Below are 12,829 nucleotides of genomic sequence, written 5' to 3'. Positions count from 1 at the left end.
TACAAGGGAGATCAGACAAAAGTAAATGAGTTACTAAGTAGGTAGTATAGACACAATAGATGGTTTGATGCTCCCTACATTCAATCAGTAATCTTTTAGGGCAGTCTTCAGGAGTTCTATAGTTCAGTCAAGTAGGCAAGTTCCAGGGAATTCACAGAGGTGATGCAGGTGATATTCTGTTTGGATTGAGGTGAGGAGGGAGCTTCAGTGGTGAGCTTCCGAAGAGAGGAACAGCAAAATGAGAGGAGACAAAGTCTAGGTTAGGTTCATAAAAAGGTTAACAACTGCTGGTAAAGAGGGGAGGAATAAGAGGGAAATATTCAGTAGGAAAGGAATAGTATACAAGAATGTAGTAAATAAATACAGAATTCAGGGAAAAGAACGTAAAATTAATCTTGTAGGTAGATAGGGAGCTCAAGGTCTTTAGAAACAGAGACTAGCATGAATATAGAAAAAGTGAAACTTTATATGCTGTCAGGGTTATTTAAAACAGAAACTGAAACATTGTATACTGCCAGGGTTATCTAAAAAGTAACTCAAACATTATATTCTGCCAGGGTTATCTAAACAGTTATTCAAGCAAAAGATGAGTCCAAGCACAGTCTTATACACAACCTAGAATTGTAAGTCTCTCTAGAGCACTATTTTAGAAGTATCAATGGCAGTAATATGTAGAAGGCTGAGTTTTTTCTCCAAATACTAGGCAGACAGGGTACTTAATCAAACAGGCAGATAAGGCATATTAAGAAAGGCAATTAAGGTAATGCTTAGTACTTTAAACATTCAACTCACAATCTGGTAGGCAGAAAAAAATCTAAGTAATAGAATATTTCTAGGCATGTTAAACATGTATAAAAAGCATAGTACTTTAAACATTCAACTCACAATCTGGTAGGCAGAAAATATCCAAATAATAGAATATTTCTAGGCAGATTAAACATGTATAAAAAAGCATAGTACTTTAAACATTCAACTCACAATCTGGTAGACAGAAAAAATCTAAATAATAGAATATTTCTTGGCAGAATAAACGTATAAAAAGCCAATTGAGGTAAAGTACAGCTCTTTAAACATAAAACATGGTATAATAGGGGAAAAAAAGAACTAGACAATTGTCTTGGTTAGACTATAAAAAGTATTTGACAGTATCCCACATTCATGAATAAAAGAGTGCTTAGAAATGTATAATGTACACCCTACACTGATCAGTTACATTGGAGTGACCAGGAAACAGTGGCAAACCACTTTGCAGTTAAGCTATGATAAAGAACAAATTATTATTCCAGGCATAAAAATTCAAAGAAGGATCTTCCAGGGTGATTCTCTGTCACCACTGCTATTTTATCTTGCCCTTAATCCATTAAGTTGTCTACTTAACAGATTTGTGGCTACAATTTGGCTCACAGAAAAAAAACAAAGTGTAAAGTCTTCTCATTTTCTTTTTGTAGATGATTTAAAACTGTACAGTTCATCAGATGAGGAACTGAAAGCGCAACTGCAAGTAGTCAAAACTTTTTCAGATAATATAAGAATATCATTTGGTCTGAGAAATGTGCAAATGCAACCTTTAAAGCTGGAAAGCTGCAGCACCGAGAAAACATCAGTTTGAGACAGGAATGTGATATAAAAGAATTTGAACAACAGAGAGTATATACATATTTGGGAATTGATGAAGCGTGAATAACAAAACATGAAAAAATGCAAATAAAACTTAGTAAGGAATATTTCAGAAGAATTAAATTAATACAGAAAACAGTGTTGGCATCTAGGAACAAAGTCCAAGCTATAAACCAATGTGCTCTTCCTGTCCTAACTTATAGTTTTGGAATGATTGACTGGCTCCAAAAGGTATTGGATAGGTTGGACAAGAAAACAAGAAGAATGCTTCAAGCTCAGCAAATTACTTTTTAAAAATCAGTGCATACCAAGATTATATATTCCCCGTTCTGAAGGAGGTATGGGCCTCCTCGAAACTGATTGCATAAATAGATCTGCAATCATGCCACTGCATACATATCTGCTGTCATCTGTATCAAAATAATGAGTTACTATAATGTCGAGTTGCAAAACAGTGAGATGGAAACAATGAAAGTTTACATTCATGAACATCCAGATCATTGTAAGTTTTTGCAGCGAAAGGAGTCAGTTGGCTAATGTGGTAATTTTTTTCCTTTTCTCCATTGTAGTGGGATCTTGGAGTTGGTATATTTAGTTGGGTGTGTGTTTAGTTGGGTGTGTGGGGGGGATATAACCCCATATGAAGGGTGTGGTGGGTGAAGCCTCCCACTTGGGTAGGTTTTATTTGCTTCAGTTTGTTTTTTAAGTTTTGTTAGCCAATTGTTTACTTACTGGGGGGGGGGGAGTTTATGATGATCCAGATGTTCATTAATATAAACTTTCGTTGTTTCCGTCTTACTGTTTTGCAACTCGACATTATGGGAATTCATTATTTTGGCACAGATCCATCTGCAGACTTCACAAAACCCAAATGTAGTGAACGTTTTGATACATAAAGAGAATAAGTTTAAGATGACTTCCTTACTTAGTTTAGCAGAAGCATATCAGCATCAAGTGGAAATGGAAATCAAACCAGAAGTAGATAAAAATCAGACACCAAATGAATGTGCAGAAAACAAAAGAAAGAATGTAAGGTGAAGGATCAAATGAGAAGGCAAGAAATGTGGAAAATGCATAAATATAGTTGCAAGTATAGAAAACTCTTGGAACAACCTCATGCTGAGCAGGATTGAATGCAGGAATGATTAAGGAGAGGTTAATTTAAACCAAAAGACAAAAGGTTAATATTGGTGGCCCAAGATAGTGGACTACATGCATGTTGGTTTACAAATTCCATTGAACATGTGGGAAAAACAGACAAATGTAGGTTTTGTAAAACAGTCGTACATCTTGTTGCTGGTTGTGATATACTAATGGCAGAAGGACTTGGACTGAAAGGCATAATAATGTGTCAAGACTGTTGCATTGGGGATTGTGCAAACATTATAATATTGAAGTAGCTGAAAACCACTGGAAAAATGAGCCACAAAGGATCATAGAAAATTATGAAGTTTATGTCACATGGGATCATCCACTACAATCAATTTAAAAAATAGATGCAAGAAAACCAGATATAGTAATCCAAGAAAATTAGACAAAAGTAGCATTGATCAATGAATCTGCTACACTTAGTGACTATAGTGACTTACATACAGAGAGATACAAAATCATAAAATAACAGTATTTGCAGGTAGAAATAAGGGCAATGTAGAACAAAGTTACCCAGGCAGTTCCAGCAGGACAGTAGTACCAATGGGTCTTATACAACAGAATTTACAGTCATACTTAGATATGGAACTAATAGATGTAACTCCATACAAACTGCAGAATAAATCATTACTGGGCACATTATGGGTGCTGCGAAGAGCACTTCTTGCTAACATCAAAATTTGAAACAATTCTAATTTCATGTACTTTAATACTTTGACTTAGGAATAGGGTCCAGTCTAATCATGTTAGAAACCTAAAAGACTTGGAGAAATTAAAAAAGTGAAAGAACATGGTTATCTTTTCTTAAAAGTTTGTGGCCTCCACAACACCAACATTTTAGACCTGCACTGTGATGATAAGGACACTGTCCAACAAATTGTGGAAATGTGTCAGTGTCATCTGCAGGCTTGTGGATGTTGTGGAGAGCAGGTCACAGTTATCATCATATGTATGATGGAGGTGGAGAGGTGAGTACAGTAGGGCATGTCATTCACAGGAAAGCGTGTGTGAATGAATGCTGAAGATTATAACAATAACAAGTGCTTTTAGGTGATGTGACAGAACCATTATGGGGGTTTGATGTTGAGTAGAGTTAAGTGTCAGTGGGTGTTTGTAAAATGCTACGTGCTGCAGTGGTTTGAGTGTGTGTCTGTAAGAACACAGTGTTAGCAGTCAGTCCAGCACTGTGGCTTGGCCTTCTGGACAGATCCAAGAAGTGCATGACAGAGGGTTCAGCATCCTGTGCACAACCTCACCCATGACAGCTAGCTCTGCCAGGAGCTACACTGACTGTATTACAACCCTGGCTAGATGCTGATGTATTGCATGATCTTAAGCCATGTCTGCTAGGTGATGTGGCAACAGGAAGATGGCCAAAAGCATGGCCATGGCTTCTCCAGTGCTGGATAATTCCACTATAGATGTTACTGTGGAATTGCTAAGACTACAGTAGCAGGACCTTACATGTCCATGGTCATGTTGGATAAAATCTCTGGATGTAGCAGATGACCAGCTGTAAGGATTGTCCCTTGATTCTGGAAGATAAGCCAGAGAAGACACTGCACATTACAGTGTGTAATCCAGTCTACCCAGGGAATCACACATAAGTGACATGAATTCCCATAGGTCAGCAAGCACACTGTGGATCATCTTCACTATCTTTGCTATGGCTATTGTATCAAGGGGCTCTACTCCCATAATGACCCTGCACATATATGTTGGGTTGAAACCACTGACATACCAACCTCAGGCGGGTGGCAGTAACCATGTCTGCTTTGAGCATGAATACCAACCCCCTGTATAGTTCTGTCTGCCTATGAGTTGTAGGATTAGATTCTGATATCTGCCTATTGTGGTCAGCATATGTCTTGATCAATGTGTCCTCATCAGCCTTCCCTTTGTGATGTTTTGTTATCTTGGTATCTGCAGGTATAAAGACTATGTGCATAGTCTGTGTTGGAGATGCAGTGGTCACACTCTGTATGTCAAACACATACTCTGTACAACCTGATAGTGCTGGGTTCCTATCACAAAATCAAGCAGGCTGAAGAGCGAATGGCTTTAACATCAGAGATGCCGTTCATCTATGTTTTTTTGTGAGATCGTGGTACAGTGAAGATTGGAAAATTTGCCCTTTCCTCACTGTAGTGTGATCTCGGAGATGGTATATGTAATTAGTGGGGGTGTGGGAGGGGCTGAGATCCCCATGAAAGCAACTTCAAGGTACTGCATTTTAGATGTGTAAGCTGCTCCCTCTCCATTCATTTTGATCTCGTAATATAGACCTGACAGTGCCAGCTCATCCTTGAAATTAGTATCATATTCTACAGATCCTCCAACATCAGATAGGGGCAGTTCCACAGTGCTCATACCTGATAAGGAATCACCTGTGAACCCAGCAAAGCACAAAATATCCAATGTAAGTATGACTCAACATCACAACTACATGTGCAACTAAATTTTTAAAACTATAAACGTGATAAAAAATGATACCCATGCTCACAACTTGTGCAGATGGTTGTGGCTGCTGAATCTGCAATGTACTTCTATACCACAGGTCAGACAGATTTAATGAAATTTTATATTGACTGAGAGGTAAGTAGGACTTTCAGGTACTGACACGTTTAAATAGGACTACATAGCTAAGACATCACAGTGGATATGCTGTTATGCCTGTCCAGCTCTCTCCCAACATTCAGCACTGGACTCTGGGACTCTGTAGATGTGGTTTTGGTATAAAAAAGAGGACAGGAACTCCTCTGTCTCTGTAGCAAGTGGTTTACTTGATGGCCCAACACCTTTTACCTTACATTTCCTTGCCACTGCTTCTGCTCCGTGATTGGTCCTTTAGATCATATCAGTGGCCCTGTAGTGTAAAATTTCTTAATCATGGTCCTGCCCACCCAAAGCATTCACACTGGTGGTGGTTTCATTGCTAGTTAGCTGCATGGATATCAAAGAGGCATCAGTCATGGACAGAGAGCCTGGAATATCACCTTTATCAGCACTGGAGAATTTAGGATTACAGGTTAATTTTGATTACCAAGCAGATACATTAGTTTTTCTCTCAGTGCCCTGTTTTTGACTTTGCTCTGTTGGCATAGAAAATAGCTGAATTAACAGCTTTGCTCTTACATGGGCCTACCACTACTACTACTATCCTCCAAGTCCACATAGCATGCTATATTAACACCTGTTAATTAAATATTTGTATCCACATTCTTTAAGTAAATTTTAGGCATCTAGATTTACTGACCATATATCCCCAAAAAACACAGAATCTGCACTGACCAAGGACATATGACCACTGTACAACACTGATATAAATATGGTGGCTAATGACATGTGCAAAGAATACCACACTAAAATAGTACTGACCAGTACATTGAATATGAGCTTAGAGGTGTGTCTTCCATTCAGCTTAACAGTCCTGAAGGTCACTAATTGCTGTACTCTTGCCATTTCCCCTCAATAAACTTTGGTCAGCACAGGTATAAGTACTGACAAACTGACAGCCCTTATCGTCAGCAGGTTCAAGAGCAGGTAAAAGCATCCTTAATAAATAAACTCACGAAAGTAGTAACACTGTAAATACCAAACTAACCAGAAAATAGTGCTCACATCGGCTGACAGTAAGCTGCACACCGGACAATAAAAACCCTGTCAATACATTTTAAAAGCAGTTCATCCACTAAAACGTTATTGTGATTAAGCGCTTTTGTTCAAAGAAACTGGACTTCATCAGACTCAAAAGATATTTCAAATAAAACCTTATATAAATATATAATATATATATATATATATATATATATATATATATATATTTATGTGTATTTATATATATATATATATATATATATATATATATATCTATATATCTATATGGGTTCATGTTAGAATGTCGACAACTTACTATATCGACAAGTAGCCCTGCACCACGAAATCAATGAAACCCGAAGCATCGACACTTCAAATAACCGACATCCACTTCACCGACAACGCGCTACACCAACATCGCATATTACAGGTAACGGGTATTAACATATGTGAGGTAGGGGATGTATTTATAAACATATGTCACTTAGTCTGACATTAGAAATACATCCCCTACTCAACACATGTTAATACCCGTTACCTGTAATACGCGATGATGGTGTAGCGCGTTGTCGGTGAAGTGGATTGTCGGTGAAGTCATGTCGATGACGTGCGTGTCGGTTATTTCAGATTTCGATGCTTCGAGGTTTCATTGATTTCGTGGTGCAGGGCTACTTGTTGATATAGTAAGTTGTCGACGTTCTAACATGAACCCATATATATATATATATATATATATATATATATATACCCCTAATGGTATGAATCATTAGTTAATTAAAAACAAACATAGTACTTAAAAGGCAAGTATCACAAATCCATTTGAAACCACAAAAAAGTTGAAACATCCATTAAAAAATATATCGATTCTAACTCACTAATATGAATTATTTAGTATGAAACACTTATTTTACTTCACAAGAGAATGTGTTGAAACCATTTAATTAAAATAATATATATAGAAAAAACACCGTAAAAAAATTGTGTTCTAAAACTTCTTTTTCTTCTAAAAGTGTTTTTACATCCCTTCCTCTCGGATGTCACTCGGGGTCTTTATTGTCTGGTGTGCAGCTTACTGTCAGCCAATGCAAGCAAAAGCATCCTTAATACAAATGAACAGATTTGTATGAAGCAGTACCTACCTTATACAAACAGATATATACGTCTGAAGATATTCTTTGTAAAAAAACACCCTTGGTGGAATATAACTCTTGCAGCATTGTTTTCATCTGTAACACAATGAGGCTTCTCGACATGCTTGCATCATGTAGATTAACCTGCTTGGGTGGAATGATTATGCTAATTAGGGCTCATTTCATTATTGTTTCTGAACCACTCAATTTGTGTGATGAGCACACCTGATAAACCTCAGGCAGAATTCTGTTGAATGCAGTGGACACTCCTGGGTCCTTGTGGGCAGCACTGTGCAAGTGCAGTCAGCCTATTCTTTTAGGGGGCGGTGAAATGTCATTTTATATTTAATTTTTATATTTAACCATCTGGACGTGAGGTCACTATAGACACTGGCAGTGAGGACCACCATGTTTTACACATTAAACTGACATTGCCAACCACGATAATGAAGCATCTATATTTTCTAAGGTTGTCATGTGTTGGGAAAATGAGACACCAATTAATGTTTGTCACTGCATGGCAGATGGGACATGCAAGAACTGATCTGGCTATCATTTCTCTGCTATTTTTACATGAGATTCTTCAAAGTGAGTCATAATGGCTCCATAGGGTCTCAGTTTAAGACTGAAGCATGGAAGAGTATAGCCCAGGCTGTCACCTGTGCAACTGGCATTCCAGGCATGAGGGAATGGTGCTGTCATGATTACACTGACATGATGTGCTACTATTCTGACCTCCTTAGCCAATGGGCAAATGAAGTCAAAGAGCATGCATCACTTATGTACTGTAAATAGAACTTATGCATGCCACTGGATGTCACCCACAAATATTACAGTGTACTTTTATGTGTATAGTGGCTGAAGATATTGACATGAATAGGCAGCTAGATGAGAAAAGATTGGAGAGCCTCAGAAAGTCACTGGATGAGTATACCTGCTTCAATATCTGTTGATTTTGATATTATCAGTAGCAGGGATTCAAAAAATGTGTAACTTTCAAACATTGGTGCCACTTCTGTCATTACTGCTGTAGATCTAAGGAAGCAGTGTGACTGTTCAGTGATATGTCTGTGCATGCATCCCTCTGTATAGATGGACAATTGGGTCAGGATGTTAAGACTCTGTTTTCACATTGTGAGGATACCTGTGGGTTCTACTGACCCCACCCCACAGTTGCGTTAGCATGAAAAATACTTAATGTTTATTTTTTTAACTAGTATAACTGAGCATTACATGCAGTAAATTTGTAAGATCATCATTATTAGTTGAATGGGCATGTTGAAATATAGCAGCATGTATTTTTTTTGTATCCACCAGTAGCAGTAAAAGTGAAGGTAATGGCTTTGTCACCCATCAGAAGAATGCAGACAGTGTGAGGATATTATAGCCAGGAGGTTTGAAGCCCAAATCCCCCAGATAGAGAACTTCCTCTGGTCCCTGACCAGCACTAGCTCCATCATCTGAACCAGTGCCCAGTTGTAATGGTACCCAGGCTAAGAATTTCCATTGGATGTCAGCTGTCAGAAGATTCAGCTGTGAATGTCCACTCCTATCTCCCATCCTGGTGTTTCCCCTCCCTTTTGGATAATGCAATGATGCAGTGGTAGCATTGTTGCCTCACAGCATGAGGTTCTCCAGTTTGTTTCTTGGCTTGAGTGCCTTCTGTGGGGAGTCTGCATGTCCTCCCTGCATTTGTGTGGGTTTCCTCTGGGTGCTCCGGTTTCCTCCTGCATTACAATACATGTGTCTGGAGTGTTTCTTCTAGGGCCTCTGCTAAAACTTGTTTTTCTTCCAAGTCGGACTTTCCCGGTAAGCAAATAATAAATACATTTTGTGTCCATGTCCATCTATGTCATTCATTTAATCCTCCCTTTACCATTGTCTTCTATCTATTTATCTAATGTGTTTTTCATCATTGTGCTCCCCCCTCAATTACTGGGGTACCACACATCCTGTGAGTCGTGTCTCCCTTCCCATGATGCCTGTCCAACCCTGACCTTCCTCCTTTTCCCCTAATTCCTTCCCAAACTTACCCTTATCTTCAAAAATACAAAATGGGCATGCATCCCACACACACACACACAAAAAAAAGTCATGTGCTACTCCACCTCCATGTTGGTCATTTCATATGTGCTCATCTTTGTTCTATCCTCTGTTTACTTCCCCTTTTCATCTCTTTCCTACGCTACCTTTCCCAAATTTAAATCTGGTCTAAAAATAGATTAATGCATTGCGCACACGCCTATATAAGGTTTCTAAATTGCTTATCTTTTTGTGGATGTACTGCATGTGGTGAGTCATGAAGAGCATTGCTGATGCCCATGAACAACCAACAAGGAATGGCATTGCTCATTGTATAGTCATTATTACATCTAATCACTGTCATCTGCTAATTATATTGGCCTTAGCTGCCACCTGTTGTGCAAATTTGCAAAGAATTATTGTTCAACAATATGCAATATTAAATAGTATAAAGCTTATCCTTTTTAGCCTGTCTGCTTCACTGGCTCAGCTGTAGTTCCTTTGGTACAGGGTTTGATTCCCTCAGGCCTTATTGGGCTGCTGTGTGACCTTGAGCAAATCACTTAACCAGACATTGCTCTGTGCCACCTCAGGAAAGGGGTTGTGTGTCCAGTGGGCTTACCTGGTTAACAAATGTGTATTATTAAATGAAGTTATTTGTTGAGAGTATGCTTTTTTAATTTTCTGCTTCCAGTTACCTGCTGTGTGCTTTACTGTCATCTTCATTATGACTACTTTTATGGATCTGTTTGTAAGTGAAGTGCTTGGTCAAATGTTGGTGAAAATGGTACTAAGTTTAAATCCCCTAATTTTTTTTTCTTTTTTTTGCTTTCATTGTGTAAAGATGTAACAATTACCTGCTATGTGTGTCACTGATACCTTCCCAGTGACTGCTTATGTGACTCAGATTATAAATGAAGTACTTGTTACAATGTTAGTAAAATGACTACTGGGTTTCAAGTCCTCACAAGGCTGTTGGTGTGCCTTTTTTCATGACCTTTGCATTATACTACAGGTACAGTGATCTAACTCTGCTGATCTCATAACTGGTTTCACTCAACTCCTTGTTACTTTTCTGTACTCCAGTTACCCTGAGTTACTTTTTCATTTCTTTTAAATTCAGGTTCTTCAGCTTGCTATCTGTGTGCATGCCTCATACCCCCTTTCCTATTATCTTCTGCAGCTCTGGACTTGCCACCACTTCCCTTTACAGTCTTTTGCCCATTATATGTGTTTCTCTGTGGACATATTGCCACCTGTATTCTCTCACTGTAGGCATACTTTCACTAATTCCTTCTAGAACAAATGTCTTTGCATATATGCATCCTTGAATTATATAAAAAAAATCTGCACAAAAGCACTAGTAACTGTGTGCACTTTCTTTCTGTCTACCCTAGAAACTTGTGCATGCTCAGTGTTTACTAGAGCTGCTTGTACATTAGTATGTCCATGAATTTTTATAACACAGTCTTTCCAGTGGTTACTGCTACCACCATGATGAAAACTAGCATGTCTCTCACACATGCCTTCATGCATTGTTAATGAGCCACAAGATCATTGCTCACACATTGTAAACACTGTTGACTTGGCTGTGATTGTGGAAGCTATAGGATCATAGGAGACTACTAGGCTATTGACCTGGAGGTCATTTTAAGCCTAGCCATTTCAACCCAATTTAATACCATAGAAGTACTAGTCAATACCCAAGATTGCATTTAGTGATGGCTGCCCATGTCTAGGAGGGTTGTGGGTGCTATCCCTGGTAAGAAATCCACTCGTCCAGATTCCTCTTGAAGAGTGTCATAGAAGTGCTCTGTTTCACATGAATTGGTAGCCTGTTCCAGAGACATAGCAATCGCTACGAGATAAATTTGTCCCTCCAGCATGTCCTATTTTAAGTTGTAGGCCATATTTAAGTCCCTGGAATAGGTAGCCCTAGGCCTATTTGATTTACGGACATGCAGTAGCTTCATTAGGTTTGGGTCTTGGGTTGCTCTGTAGGCCAGGCATAAGTCTCCTCTAAGAAGTCTATATGATATGGAGTATAGTGACAGGGACTTTAGTCAGTTCATGTAAGGCACATTCTGGAGGCCCTCAATCTTCTTTGTTAGAAACCTCTGAGGTCTATCTAATTGCTACAGGTGCTTAGTACAGTACATAGCAAATAGGGCATTATACTCAATTATGGGCAGGATAGGGGCCGAGAATAGGGGGGTTAAAACTTCTTTTGCTTTTGAGGCAATGCCTTTACTAATCAAGTGAGCTATGTGGAAAGCTTTCCTTACAATGGTAGACAGGTGGTGAATGATATTAAGGTTGCGGTCAACCTGTGATCCCAGGTCCCTTACCACTTCATGGGTACTTAGGTTATTGTTGTTGATTTGATAGTGTGAAGGGACATTGTTTTTGCTGAAGGGAATGATGATGCATTTCTTTGCATTCAAGTTTGAGACCGTGATTAATACACCAGTCGTTGGTCTGTGTGAGACTTGTTTCTGAATCCCTGGGACTGTGCTTCCACGTCTGGAAAAAGAAACCTGTAAAACATTTTATGAAACATGTAGGTAATGGCAAAGGTATTTTTAATATAAGAATGCTTGTTTCATAACATTTCCATGTCATGAGTTTAAAGTGGAAAGAAGAAAATATTTGTGAATACAGCATAAATTGATAAACAGAATGCAGACAGAGACATAAAAAGTACTGAGAATATTTGGTCACAAAAGCTTACAGTTCAAAGCAAACTCATTAGTTTTAAACCAGATATGAGAGAAAAATATAATATATTGACATTCACTTTTAAAGCTCTGAAATTCAAGACACTGGATCAAAATCTGACTGTGCCCTGCTGTTATTTTTCAGGCATAAACTTAAACCTATGTGTCAAATTTTGCTTACTTCTGAAGTACAAGCTAAGGAAAACAGGTTTATGCTTTGTGCTGTATCTAAAAATATGTTCATTAGCCAAATATGCAAAATTGCTTGGTGTGGGAGAAACGTGGCTCAGTGAAAAAAAAATAAAATTGTACAGATGCAAGTAGTTTAAAAATTCAGATGGTACCAGCATGCACAAAACAGGAAAATCAGTCAGCAGGTTTTTCCCAGGCAGTTCCATAATGTTTTTACACCTGTATTAATAAATCACTGAGGGTAAAACAGGCAAGCAGCAAGTCAAAAGTAAAGCAATTCCATCAAAAACAGTAGAGTATAAGGGTATGTTGAAGAATATGCTGATTTATTTACTGGACTAAACTCTTTTTGAAGGGAAAACTATATTACATTTATTTGGGTATACAATAATTCAGTCATTGTTC

The sequence above is a fragment of the Protopterus annectens genome, chromosome 3.part0 (assembly GCF_019279795.1).
Source record: "Protopterus annectens isolate FY-2018-M chromosome 3.part0, PAN1.0, whole genome shotgun sequence".
In the NCBI taxonomy this organism is placed as follows: Eukaryota; Metazoa; Chordata; order Ceratodontiformes; family Protopteridae; genus Protopterus; species Protopterus annectens.
The sequence above is the reverse complement of the archived record's forward strand: the minus strand, read 5'-3'. Positions refer to the sequence as shown.